Consider the following 15,267-nt stretch of genomic DNA (forward strand, 5'->3'; position numbering starts at 1 on the left):
ATATTGTTGTAGGTTTGCCTAAATTCAAGGTTGCAGAAATGCATAAGGTATGTGAAGCCTATCAATTTGGAAAACAGGCAAGGAAACCATTTCCTAGACATGTTCAAGAGAGTGAGAAGCCATTGGAATTAATCCACTCTGATGTGTGGACTACTAAAGCTGCATCTCTTGGAGGCTGTCATTATTTTGTCACTTTTATTGATGACTATAGCAGAAAAGTTTGGGTGTATTTTATGAAAAAGAAAAGTGAAGTTTTTGGGCATTTCAAAACCCTTAAAGATATGGTTGAAAAAGAAACAGGCCTGCAGTAAATGTGATTGATGATGTAGATGCACAAAATGGTAATGCTGCACAGAATTCACAGCAGCAGTCACAAAATATTAGTGGACCTGGAGCGTCCTCTAGCAATGGTTCACATTCTTCGCCATGGACACGCAGATTGAGATCAGGAGAATCTTCTCAAAGTAATGCAGATAGTGGTATGCAGGTATCACGAAAAGGAAAAGAGAAGGTTGATCAGCCCATGTTTGATGTGAATGCAGGTCACTCTTATGTGGATGGTGAATCCAGTGGCTCAGAACAGAGTATTGATGATGAGTTGGGTATTCCTTCTATTGTTACACCTAGAGTAAGGAAGACCAGGGATGTTTTGAGAGCACCTGGGAGTGAACCTACTTTGCGCAAGTCTACCAAAGCTAGGTATCCTGTGGATAGGCTGAAATATGATGGATTTACAGCCATTCACTATGCATATATGGTCAAAGTGATATAGGAACCAGAACCCACTTCTTTTAAGCAAGCCATGGGAAAAGAAAAATGGGAGAAAGCCATGGATGAAGAAATGGATGCCTTGGAAGCAAATGCTACATGGGAATTGGTACCTTTGCCTAAAGGTAAAATGCAATTGGTTGTAAGTGGGTTTATAAGGTGAAGCACAATGCAGATGGTTCTGTGAACAGATACAAGGCAAGATTAGTAGTCAAGGGGTATGCACAAACATATGGCATTGACTATGAAGAAACATTCAGTCCGGTTGCAAGGATGGCAACCGTAAGAGCAGTCATTGCTATGGCTGCATCAAAGGGATGGTCTTTACATCAGATGGATGTAAAGAATGCCTTCTTGCATGGTGATTTGCAAGAAGAGGTCTATATGGAGCAGCCACCAGGTTATGTGCATGCTGTTCATCTTGAGTTTGTTTGCAGGTTGAAGAAAGCCTTGTATGGCTTGAAGCAAGCACCTAGAGCATGGTCCGACAAGATAGGATAGTATCTTGTCACTATTGGCTTTCAGATTTCCAAGGCAGATTTCTCACTTTATGTGAGAAAAACAGAGAAAGGTATTATGCTACTTGTCATTTATGTTGATGATTTGATTGTGATAGGTGACAGTGATGAAGATACCCTTCATGTGAAAATGCTATTGAAGCAGAAGTTTGAAATGAAGGATTTGGGAGAGCTGCATTATTTCTTGGGTATTGAGGTGATTAGATCACCAAGTGGGATACAGCTCTTGCAGAGCCTGTATGGATTGGACATGCTGTCCAAATATGGGATGATAGGCTGTAAGCCTATTTCAGTTCCTTTGGAGCAGAATGTGAAGCTGAGCACAGATGCAGGTGAGCTTCTAGAAGACCCTACTATGTACAGACGCATAGTAGGAAGTTTGATTTATATGACTATTACCAGGCCAGATTTGAGCTATGCTGTTGGATTGGTAAGTCAGTTTATGCAGGCTCCAAGGAAACCACATTTGGATGCTGCTAGACGCATACTCAGGTATGTGAAGTCCACATTGCAGTATGGACTATTTTATGAGACTGGGGTTCAGATACAATTGCATGGATACACTGATGCTGATTGGGCTGGTAGTATTTCTGATAGACGATCTACCAGTGGATATGTGTTCTCTTTTGGGAGTGCTGCAGTCACTTGGAGCAGCAAGAAACAACCTACAGTTGCCTTGTCGAGCACAGAGGCTGAGTACAGGGGTGCAGCAATGGCTGCATGTGAGGTAGCTTGGTTGCATAAGCTACTTTATGATATGCATCAGTCTACAGATGGGCCAGTTGTCATTTATTGTGACAACATAAGTAGTATACACTTGGAAAATAACCCAGTCTATCATGCTAGAACAAAGCACATTGAGGTGCATTATCACTATGTGCGAGAGAGGGTTTTACTAGGTCTTATTGATCTAGTTTATGTCAGCACAGAGGATCAGGTAGCTGACATATTCACGAAGGCATTGGGCGCAGAGAAGCTGCGCAAGTTCAGAGACCTGCTTGGTATGCAGGAATTGGGATTGAGCTCGAGGGGGAGTGTTGAGATATCGAGCTCCACTCGTGATACACCAGGGTGACCGTTGTGTATTTATGTCACCGACTTGTCAGTTGTAGATGCGGTTGGTACACCGCCCATGAATAATAGCTACATGATAGCTATCCTTATCTACTCTAGTTCGTGGCTCAATTAGTATGCCACCTTAGTTAGTTGAGTTTGGTTTGAGACCCATATATAGGGTTCTTCTATTTCTTTGTACTTGAGTTCTTTTGGCTTACACAACTAAGAAGAGGAAAACTGTTTTCAGCCTCCACCCTTGTGTGTATTCCCCCATTGTGCAAGCAAGAAAGCTTCAAGTGAGACTCCTTCCTTCTCTCCCACAATCTTGACATCCATGATGTACAAAAAGGTAGATCTTCACCACTATCTCTAGAACATATTGTAATTTCATAGTTGGATTGGAGAGTCAATTTATATAGGCATCTTGCAAACCTTATTTGATAGTGTGAGACATACCTTGCAATACCTTAAGGTCACACTAGTGTAAGAGATGGGGAATACAAGAATAAAATAATGGAGGGAAATACCTGTAACATTGGCGGGTATATAAGATGTAAGGGACTTAACATTTGGACCATCAGATTATAATAATAAGTCTCCTTCATCTTCTCTCCCTCTCTCCAACTTTCATGGCTTCCTTCCTTCCTTTTCAGTATTTCTCTCTCCTCATCACTCTCTTTCTCTCTCTTTTGCTTCTCTTCTTCTCTCTCTTCTACAGTCTTCTCTCTCCTCTTTCTCTCTCCCCAGTCCTCTCCTTGACAATTGGTATCAGACCATAGATTCTTGATCCAATTGCCCAACATTCCATTTAGTTATCCCTTTTCAGTCACACAGATTTAAGAGCCACAGGTACACAGGTATAAACATGACATGGAGTAGTAGTGGAGTTACCAAGGATTTCTAGACCATAAGAACTATAGATCTAGAGCATTAATGGAGTCTTGGACCAAGTTTGGAGGCTGGAAGACAAGATTTAGCAGGTCATGGGTCATTTTTGGCTTCTACCAGAGCTTCCCAAGGACCTCCATTGATCAGATGGCTTCTACCAGAGCTTCCCAAGGACCTTGAGCTTCATTGTAAGGAGTCATTTGGTTGTTTGCACCTTGCCTAGAGATTCATCTTTAGTAGGCCATTTATGCAATGAGCATAGGCTTCCACTGCTATAAATAGAAGGTTTGGAGAATATTGCATTAGTTTTGGAGACTGAATCCATAGCCTCAGGTTCCATCTCCGACTTCTAGGGTGTTTGCACCTGGCAAATTTCCTCTCAAGGTCTAGGATAGTGCTGTATTGTTTCTTCCTAGCAAGCTTTTCAAGGATAAGCCATGCAATGCTCCACTGCTTCTTCCCTGGTTGTGGAAGTTCTACACTTGTGCTCAAAGGCCATGCCAATCCCACGTAACATCTGTAGATTTTGCTTGTACCGGGAGACTAGAAGAAGAAGCAGCAATAGAAGGAGCAACATCAGCTTTAGCAAAGGAGCCAACAGACTGCTTTTGGGAAGCACTTCGTGGAAAAATGAACCCATTTGGTGGTATAGCTGATTGTGGCATCGGGGATAGCAGTTCATTGACAAGAGTAAAAATCTTATAAAGATGTTCAGGTGGCCTATTCATGGACAAAGGTGATACAAAAATACTAGAAACAAGCCCAGAGCTAGCAAGGATGTCTTTTAGAATGTTGTTGATGTTTAGTAATAGAAGACTCTCTACAGCAACCGTTGAGCCACTTGCACAAGTGGATAACAACCGTATCAAACCCATGTAAGTTGAATTGCTAAGAGAATTTTATGAAACCATCCCACTGCTAGGCGTACTAACAAAGATGAGATGCACAACTTGAGGTATCAAGCCATGAGAGCACAACATGTTTAGCTTTTTAGAAGCAAAAGACTCTACTATGCGAGTCAGGCAAACTAAAGCACTGCAACCTTTATGTCATGGTACTGAAGAAGGTTTGTCAAGATGGGAACAACTTCTACCACAAAATCAGAGGCATCCAAAGGCAATTGCTAGCATATGTTCGTAGCAATTGAAAGAACAACTCTCTACACGCCAGTGGAGAAGAAGTCGAGGTATGACAGAATAGCCTCTAGTGCTCCTCTTCATAAACATGCAATTGGATGCTCATGAGAAATCTTTTCAAGAGCTTGCAAGGATTGTTGTGCCAGGTCAATGTATTCTATAGGCAGCAAACATGCACACAAGCAAGGAATTGCATCATAATGTACAACGGCAGCACATAATGTCAGTAACACATTGCACAGGTGGGTAAGTTCCCAAGCTGCTAGAAGCATTATATCAAGGTTGTACTCATGATTCAGAAGTCCAACCATGGGGGACTCACTAGTAGTAATAAGGAGATGTCACCTGCGTGCAAGAAATATATTAAAATACCCCTTATCTACCCTCTATTTATGGGACCTTACCTTATAAAATGTACCTTCCTTCCCTTAAATAACCCCCCTCCCTTACACTCACGTGGTACCATACGGTAAACCCTAGTGGACCCCCCGGGAGTCCAACCAACAAAGGCACAAAATAATCTACTGAGAAACTGCTTAGTGATTCTTCAGTCTCGATAGAAAGCAATTCGCATAGCTGAGAACATAGACTTATTGTGGTAAATGTTAGGTGTGCTGCATGCACTGGCCTATTGATCTTCGGCTTCAGGTTTGCAAATGATTCTAAAAATTTGGTCATTCAATATAGCATAGTTTTCATTTAAAATAGGGTTGTTGCAATCAACATGTCATCCATCATTCAACTCAAGATCTTGCAACCTCTTGGTGTCCCATTAGGACAAGTTGTGCCTTGACTCGATCCATCATACTTTCAGAACTTTCTAAATTCATCTAAGAGAGTTCCATCAGGACTAATTGTGGGATACTTTCAACACATCTAGAGTCACAGAGTTCCATCTAAAGGAGCTAATTTTGTTGGCTTTCTCTTCTATAGTCAACTATCTATGGAGTGAATCAGCTTGAAAAGGCATCATTTTACTGAGAAGACAAGCAAGCTATATAATTTGAGCCTTTCTTGGAATTGTATGAGGGGAAGAGAAGAGATGGTTGCTTGTTTCAATTATGCCCAATTGGACTTGCACAAAGAAATGTTGTCAATATAACTCCAACTAATGGAGTAAATGCTATCAACTTTTTAGTGAATTTTGGAAAATACTCATTGGATGGTACTCCAACAATCATGGGCACAAAAACGACCTAGAATGTACTCAGAGCCAAGCCTACTGCATCAACTGGCACTAGATGACCAACTAGAACTTTGGTTGCCACATAAGGAGCTTAGCCTTCGGGGCAACATGAAATGAGGATCAGACCAGTAACAAGAGGTGCAATGAGCTTCAAAGAGAAAGCAAGGAAAAACCCAAGAAAAGGCTTGACAAAATACTGTGCAAGCAACTGTTATGATGTAATACCAGAAAATCTTGTTCAAAGATTTCCTAATGTCACCTCTATTACTCTCAAAGGAAAGCCTAGATTTGCAGAAGACCTTTCCACAGTGCTGTCATCAAACGCTGCGCTAAACAAAGCATCATCTACACTAGAAGAACTGGAGCTCTTCCTAGGACAGCTTCATGATCATCAAGGAATTTGAGAAGATTACTACGAAGGGACCTTTCAAATGGTCTAGATCCTCGAATAAAGAAGCAACTATTAATGGATTTGACATCAACTCCAGGGATAAGGGACAACGAAAATCTACAGGCATTGCTGACAAGCACTTGATAAGGTATAAAAGCCTTCACACATGACTCAAAATCTACCAATAGCTCCTTGGATAATAAGCTTAGTAATTGGCAAGCCCGCTTTACAATACTTGATCTTCAGTCCGAAAGTTGAAGACTTAATGGGTCAATGAGATGTTTGGGAAGATGTTTGACATGCAATGAAGATTGTTGAGTTGCACCTGCTACTGCTAGTTTGTCTCTTGTTGAGATGCCGATTGTCCATATGGCTCATGAGAACACAAAAAACCTACAGCCAATTGTAGAACCATGAGATACCTTTGCATTCTTTGAGGATTTGTGATCACATGATATTGTTGTAGCTGGCTTCTGCCATGCTTTGGAATATTCTAAAAGCAACTTGATTACAATGGCAACTGAGATAAATAGCTCCAGCTCCACCGAACAAGGTTGGCTTCAAACATAGGCTAATATTGATAAACTTGGAATATATTGCTCTTATGAAGGCAAACAGAGAAAAAGGAGCAAGACTTGAATCAAGTATGGATTCTCATCACCTTGAGTATTATCAACAGCATGATGAGTACTCTCATGGGCATTATGCACCTGATACTTATGCTTATGGCCAACATGTATATGTTGATGGTACACACTATGATCTACATGCATCTTATGAACATGGACAAGACCAACATGAAAATGAACATGAGCAGTATAGAAGTACATCTGGACAACATATTAATGCTTATAGATATGATGTACCATGTCATAATGTAGAGTATCATTCCATTGAACCTTGGCAGCAAAATGGTTATTATGGGCAATGTGCTTATACTTATGAGCATCCACCTTTTCAGCAACATAGTCATGATTATACATGTGAACCTTTCTTAATTCAACAGCCCAATTCTTATGGACATGACAATAATGGTCATGCTTATAAGTACTCTTCTAGCTTTGATGAGCAACAAGTTCATAACTACCATTGTATCATATATCCCAATCAATTCATACCTCATGATCACCCAAATGTAATGATGAGTGGTGCTGATGATGAAGAAGATAGTAATGAACAAGCTGAACATCAAAAAGGGGATAATGAGCAACATGATCAACAAGAAGATGTACACAGTACAGAAAATCATGCTGAGATGATGAAGGAAAATCATGTTGAGATGATGAAGGAAATGTGTCAAATGAGAGCCACCATGGACACACTTAATGCCAATTTCTCTATGTAGTTGGAGATTCAACTGAAGGGAAAAGAACAAGAAGACTAAGAATATGTACAAGAAGAGAATAGTGAAGAGCAAGATGTACAAGCTTATGACATATTAGCTAAAGAATCACATGAGGCACTCACAGATGTAGATGGTTATGCTAAAGGTTTTAGACTCTTGGAGAAACCTCATGATGACCTTCTTGAGCATTAGTTTACACTTAATCAAGGTTTACAACAGCCATTGAATGCATTTGATAATGAGTACTTTGATCATGGTTACGATAACTGGTATATGTCTGATGATGATGTAATACATGATTTGGGCATACATGATGATGAAGATGGCATTGTGCTTCCCTATTATCTAGGAGATTATGGATATGATTCTGGACTTGATTATGGAGATATTTCCTTGTATCCATTTGATCCGAGTGGATTGGAGTATGATCTTGATGGCCATTCTTTTCTCTTGGACAATCATTATGACAGAATACCTTTTGATCCAGGAGGTTAATGAATTTCTTGGAATGTCATTTAGACCAACATCCATCTTGCCGGAAATTTCTTTTTTTTGGTAGGCTCTTTTGGTTGAAGATTGGTTATCTATGGCTATATTTTAGTGTAGGGAAGATTGCATGTAACTCTCTGTTTTCGATCATCATTTTATTCTAAATTATGGAAAACATTTAATTCCATACATAGGCTGAAAGTACTCAAAGTAAGCTCCATTTCTACATGACAACACTCCGATCAAAGTTACCTATCAAAAGTTATTGTAGGTTTACTAAAGCAGGGTCATGTAATAAACACTATGATGTCCACTGTCTGCATCACTCAATTTCTCATTGAATATGGGTCAAAATTGGATTTTTCTTATTCCCTAATCATGCCCATACACATCATATTGTATCCATGACCCAACATACATGCATAACCCCCACATGATTTATTAAATAACCCCTTGTAATCATGCAATAGAGTAGTACTCTAGAGTGCCCTGCCTTGCCCTATTTTGTAATAAGTGCCTATTTTGTTTTTGAGGGAAAAAACCTTTGGGTGGGGATGGAATGTAAGAGATGGGAAATACCATAATAAAATAATGGAGGGAAATGCCTGCTACACTGGCGGGTATATAAGATGTAAGGGACTTAACATTTGGACCATTAGATTATAATAATAAGTTTCCTTCATCTTCTCTCCCTCTCTCTAGCTTTCATGGCTTCCTTCCTTCCTTTTTTGTCTTTCTCTCTCTTCTTCTAGTATTTCTCTTTCCTCGTCACTCTCTTTCTCTCTCTTCTTCTTTTCTTCTTCTCTCTCTTCTGCAGTCTTCTCTCTCCCTAGTCCTCTCCTTGACAACTAGATTATGGTATCTTTTATGAAGTTAATTTGGTGGTGCAGTAAGATATATCCCACTGTTGTATTATTGAGTATAGAGGTAGACTACAAGGATGCTGCTATAATAACATGTGAGGTAGCTTGGATGCAAAAGCAACTTGATGATTTAGGAACACAAATAGATAAGAGACTTATCATTTATGAAAACATGAGTAGCATATAGTTGGCAAGGAACTTGATATTTTATGCACATATGAAACATGTTGAGGTACATTATTATTTCATCAGAGAGCAAGTCTTAGTACGTGGTGTTGATTTCACATATGTGAGCCAAAAGGAGAAAGTTGCAAATATTTTTAGCAGGGCCCTAGGAGCAAATAAGCTTTGATAGTTTTGAAGCTTTCTTGGAGTAAAAGTAATGGACCTGAGCTTGAGGGAGAGTGTTGAGATGTCAAGCTCAATAGGAGCTGATGCTTATGTATCTAGGTGATTGTTTTCACGTTCATATTACTAACATGGTTGGTACCTACATTGACATATAGTTCTAGTGATATTTTATAGTTGGACATCACCACCCAAATTATTGTTCTAGTTAGCATATACCCACAATGGACCACTTGTATATTATGTATGTTGTACTTTGTCTTTATTCTTGGTATTTTGTTATAGTGGAGAAGAAGAAGAACAAGAAGAACAAGAAGAACAAGAAGAGGAGGAAGAAGAAGAAAGACTACATTTTCAACTTCTTACGTTGTGTGTCTTGCAAGAGCTCAATCTTCCTCTCTCTCCACCCATATTTTCATGTACCTTACATGATGTGAGTATGATATTGTAATATAGTCATTACATTCTTTTATGCTAATTTAATGTTTTAGTATTACAATCTATGCTATTACTTGATGGGTCACTTTTTCTATATGTATTGCTCTCATGATTTCAAAAATCCATGTGTAATGTCCCCATTACTTACTTTAGTATAACAAACAATATACATACACATTCCACTTAAATAAAATAATGTGTAAAAATGTGCAATTTCTTAAATAAGTTAACTTATGTGGAAAAATTATTGGAAAAGTGATCTCGTTGATGGAATGTGAATACTTATCACATTCGCTATTTGCATATTATTAAGCAGACGTACTTAGGAAAAATTTAACCCATAATATATAAATATGATGACCACATTTAAAATCAAACATTTAGAATTTGAAGATGGAAATAATTATTAGCATGTTTTTCTCTAACAATTAGTCACTCTATCATTTCACAACATGTAAATTGGATACCAGCTATGTACAAGGGGTTATCTACAAGATATAGTGTAAACTTAAAACAAGATAAAAGAGAGAAGGGAAAAATAAATTTGGGTGGTCAATGGAAATTGCAATTTTCTTTTTCACAAAAATAGAGGATTATAAAAGCAAGAAAAAAAGAAGGGGCATGATTTTATGAAGGCATGGTCAACTATGTCCCTTCCAAAAGAGAAATTTTGAAAAAAGCAAGGAAAAAGCTAAAAGCATATCAAGCTTCTTCTATTCCCCCTTTTATTTAAACCTTCGTCTTTAGGAAAAAACATAATTTCCCTTCTCTTGAAAAATTCCCAACCCCTAGAGTATCTTGACTCTCTTAACATGAGGATTCCAAAACTACTAACTGTCCAAAGCATCATTGCTTGTCTTGCCTATAATCATCATCAACATCTTTGTAAATTTGCACCCAATGGTTGATTTCTCTCTCTTTCATGCTTGGAAACATCAATCATTACATCACTTAAAGTCTATTTATAACATCTTACACTCAAACTCACTTACTATAAACCATGTTTCTATGTAATAAGTCCCCCAAAAGGTCTAAACGACATCAAATCAAGCAAAGAAAATTGGTGGATCTTGTTGTAGCCCTGGGTAGCAACAACACCTGACTTAGATTTTAAGGATGTGTTTAGAGTCAAGCTCATCTACTATCATACTATCCCAACATGATAGTTGTAGACCTTAGTTGTCAATAGCCATGTGTGTGTCATTAGTAAGGGCATGCTAGGATTAACTTTAGTTAGAACTATAGTTTGTGGACTATGGTTTGTAAGGTAGATCTAGCTTCATTTTACTCTATTGTAGACTATGGATTAGTGTGAAAGTCTAAAGAATAATGGAAGAAGAAGTGAGCATATTGCTCATGGTTCTTGCTCCATCTCTTTCACTACATCTTTTCTTTTGCATTTTTATCATGGTATTAGAGTAGGTTTAGACTTTGAAACTAGAAGGCAAGAGGAATGTGTGATGGATCTTTTCATCACCATTGGAGACCAGTTAAAGGAATAATAGAAACATTGTTGAGTGTTGGATACTGAGGCATGAGAGTAGCAATAACCACATGGATATTTGAGTGATTGCACCTTTCCAAGACCTGCCACCAAGACAATGTGGAAACCACAATGAATTGCTAGAGATGGCCTACCACTCTTCATCATTGTCTGACAAAGGTTCTTCTTCTTGACTTTGAGCATAGTTGTGGGGCAATGAATGCATTGTGTGATGTCTATAATAGATACAACAAACATAAAAAATTAAAGTAGGACTAGATTAGGAGCCAGTGTGAATCTACACCTGTTTTTCCCTACTTGAAGAGTTCAACGAATTCAGCAATTGTGTGTTTCATGTGGCACATGCAAACAACATGAAATGTTTAGTATATCTAGGCAGCATTTGGATGTAGTCATACAAGTTGAAACTCTTATAACTCATGAATTGAATGCTTTCTTTGAGGCTCAGGGTGTTGGTTATTGATGCTAGTATGGTGCTATATGATCAATGGTTGGCCTATGGATGCTGATGAGCATGAATGCTCATTCTTGGCTCATATGAGACTGGTTTAATAGGTTATTGGCTAGCTACCGCCTAGTTGAAGCTTGAAGAATGTACAAGCATTGACACTCATATATCTGTGTATTGATTCTCAGTGGTTGTGGCGCATGCCTAGGATTTCCTAAAGCTAGTTTTGAGGTGAGAATGCTTCAATTGTGATAGATAATTAACTGTTATTATCTCATAGATTGCTTGCTTGTCTACTATCAAAAAGCTTGTTTGTATAATGCCTATGCAGTAAATGATGTCTACATGGGCATGTTATCACTCCTTGATGTTGAGTTAGATGTTTGGAGATTTATAGCATGCTATTAAGCTAAAATACTACTCGTTACTGTGTAAAGATACTAGTGCAATCACTCCAAATTGAAACTATCATAGTTGGAAAGAAGTCATTTGATACATCCATATTGATATGATTAGAAATGCTTGAGTTCAATGAGCTGGTTACTTTGCTTGTTTATGAAGAGGTGAAACTTGGTTTAGCTATAGGCTGAAGTAGCTCCAAAGGTAGAGGTGCAATTTTTTATTTGAATCAAAGAGCCCATGGTAGAGGGTTCTCTCATGGATGAGGAACTCAACTGAATGCACTTTAGAATGTAAATAATCAACAAAATAAGGACAAAATACTAGAGGTGGTGGATACTTCTAAGTGAGGGGGGGATCCAACTCTAGAGGTAGAGGATCATGGTAGTTAGACTATGCATGAAAATGCAAACAAGGATAAGGAATATCACTATTATGGAAAGCATGGCCACATTGCCAATGAATATTGGAAGAAGTAAGAAAATAAAAAAGGCAAGCAACAAGGCATTATGCTTCGTCTAGTCAAGCTAAGGATGCTTCTACTGGCAGGTTGTTTGTTATGATGTATGTTTGGAACCATGTTGTTAAAGAGAATAAGTGAAATGATGTATGGTATATTGGCTCTAGGGCATCCAATAATATGAAATCGCATGGAGAATGGCTTATTCCAAATAAGCATGGGTATGTTTCTTTAGGAGATGACACCTAGCATAGTATAGAGCATAAGGGCATAGTACCCTTGGTACTTCATGATGGCTAGAACAAAATCTGCATGATGTATTAGATGTATCCTCTATTACAAAGAATGTACTATTAGTTTGCTAGATGACATAGTATAACTTATAGGTTTTCTTTGATAAGCATGGCTATTTGATAGAGGAATTTCACAATGGCTACAAACTGATTTCTCAAGGCAAAAGACATGGTCAGATGTTTACACTAAATGATACATTGCCTCAGCTAAAATGAGGCATGTTTGCACATGGGTAGGGAATTGTTAGAGACCTTGAAATATGGCATAAGAGGATACTCATGTGAATATTCAAAGGCTAAAAATTATGCAAAGAAAGTAGCTGGTGACATGCTTTGCCAAAGTTTGCATACATTGAGTTAGGTCATGTTTGTGATGCATGTTAGTTTGGCAAGTAGTCTCGGCTTCCCTTTATGAAACATGTATGAAACAACTCTAGACCATTGCAATTGATACACTTTGATTCATGGGGACTAGCCCATAATGCATCTCTTATAGGATCCAATTATTATGTGACATTTTGTAGATGATTTCAGGAGGTATACATGGGTGTATATCCTAAAGCATAAAGATGAGGTATTTTCTATCTTTAAGGACTTTAAGAAGCAAGTTGAAAAGGAATTTTATTTCCTAATCTCATGTTTGAGATCTGACTATGGCTGTGAATATATATCTAACAAGTTTGATAGATACTTAGCAAAGAATGGCATACACAAGCAACTCACATGTAGTTATACTCCATAATATAATGGACTGGCTAAAAGAAATAATAGGGTTCTAATGGAGACTTCTTGTGTAATGTTGAATGAGAAAAACATGCCAGTGTACTATTGGGCTGAAGCTGTTTTGATAGCAATGTATGTGTTGAATTGAACTCTTGATTGCAAACATTCATGACATGACACCATACCAAAAGTTGTATGGGTATAAACTAGACATCATCCACTTGAAAGTTTTTTGTTGCATTGTATATGTATATATTCTAGACAAGAAAATGCATAAGTTGATCCTAAGGCACAAAAGTGTGTGTTCATTGATTATGCTCAATATTGCAAGGCCTACAAATACCTTGATTCGTCAACTCATGATATGATCTTCAGCAAAGATGTTATCTTTGATGAACTAGGCTTCATGATATGCATCACCTACTTTTGTTCCTACTAATATGCCCTTACATCATGTATCCAGTGTTACTTCCCAATAGAGTACTACTATGTCCATGCCTATCGGTGATGTCTCTCCCAATGTCTCTCCTTGGATTGGCAGGTATGGAGTATATAGTTATGCATCATCATCCACTCACAGCACTATGTTAGTGAGGGGGAGAAATGATGTAGAAAGCAAGGGCAAAGAAAAAGATTTTGATGATGCTCCTAGTTTTTTGACATCTAGATATGATTCTGGTGATAGCCTCAATAGTGAGCTTGGAATTCCTTCTATGTATACTCTTGTAATTCCTTCTGTGTATACTCTTGATTTCAAGTAGAGTAGATATGTACCATCTCATGAAAGAGGGGAATCTAGCAGTGCACTGCACTTGAGATGCTCATAGAGAGTGAGATACCTAGTTGATAGACTTACATACAGTGGATACTATGTGAAGCATTATGCATATATGACTAAGGTCATGGAACACAAATAGCCTACTGCATTTAGTGAAGTCATCTTGGATAAGAACTAGTGCAAAGTAATGGATGAGGAAATGAATGCATTGGCTAAAAATCAGACTTGGAAATCAATTGCATTGCCTAATGGCAAGAAGTCTATTGGCTATAAATGGATGTATAAAGTAAAGTACAAGTTTAATGGTGGCAGCATTGAAAGGTATAAGGTTGGGCTAGTGGCAAAAGGGTATGCACAACAATATGGCTTGGACTATGAAGAGACTTTTAGCCCTATTGCTAAGATGTCAACTATCAAAACTGTGATTTCTTTGGCTATAAAAAAGGGCTAGAAATTACAACAAATGGATGTGAAAAATGCATTCATGAATGGTGATTTTAAAGAAGAAGTGTTTATGGATTAGCCTAAAGGGTATATACTCCCTCAGTACCCAAATTTAAAGTTGAATAAATCTCTTTATGGACTGAAACAAGCTCCAAGATCTTGGCACATGCATGCATTAGCAATTACTTGCAAAGTCTTGGATTTAGAGTTGGCAAGGCTGATCACAGCCTCTTTACCAAAAAGATAGAAGCATGTCTTGTGGCGCTAGTCATCTATGTATATGACCTCATTTGCAATGTCAATGTTGAAAACTCAATTTGATGTGAAATATTTAGGTGAGTTTTTAGGTATTGAAGTGGTAAATTCAGCCAATTGACTTGTAAACCATTGGATACTTTGTTGGATTAGGACATCAAGTTGGATGTGGATACTAGAGCTGAAATTGCAAATGTTACCATGTATAAGTAGATGGTGGGAAGCCTTATCTACTTAACCATCACTAAGCCTCATCTTAGCTACTCAATTGGGCCTATTAGTGAGTTTATGTAAAATTCCAGAAAAACCCATTTGGATGTAGTGAGAAGAATTATGTGTTATATTAAGGAAATGGTAGACTATGGACTCTTTTATGAGAAAGATACGGACTTGAAGCTCATAGGATACACTGATGAACACTAGGAAGATTGTCTTTATGATAAATATAGTGGTTATACATTTAGCCTTGGCAATGGCATGATTAGCTGGAGTACCAAGAAGCAATCAATAGCTGCACTCTCTATAGTACTAAGGCAA

The sequence above is a fragment of the Lygodium microphyllum genome, chromosome 20 (assembly GCF_053477565.2).
Source record: "Lygodium microphyllum isolate KBCC chromosome 20, Lygodium_microphyllum_v1.1.10, whole genome shotgun sequence".
NCBI classification, from domain to species: Eukaryota; Viridiplantae; Streptophyta; class Polypodiopsida; order Schizaeales; family Lygodiaceae; genus Lygodium; species Lygodium microphyllum.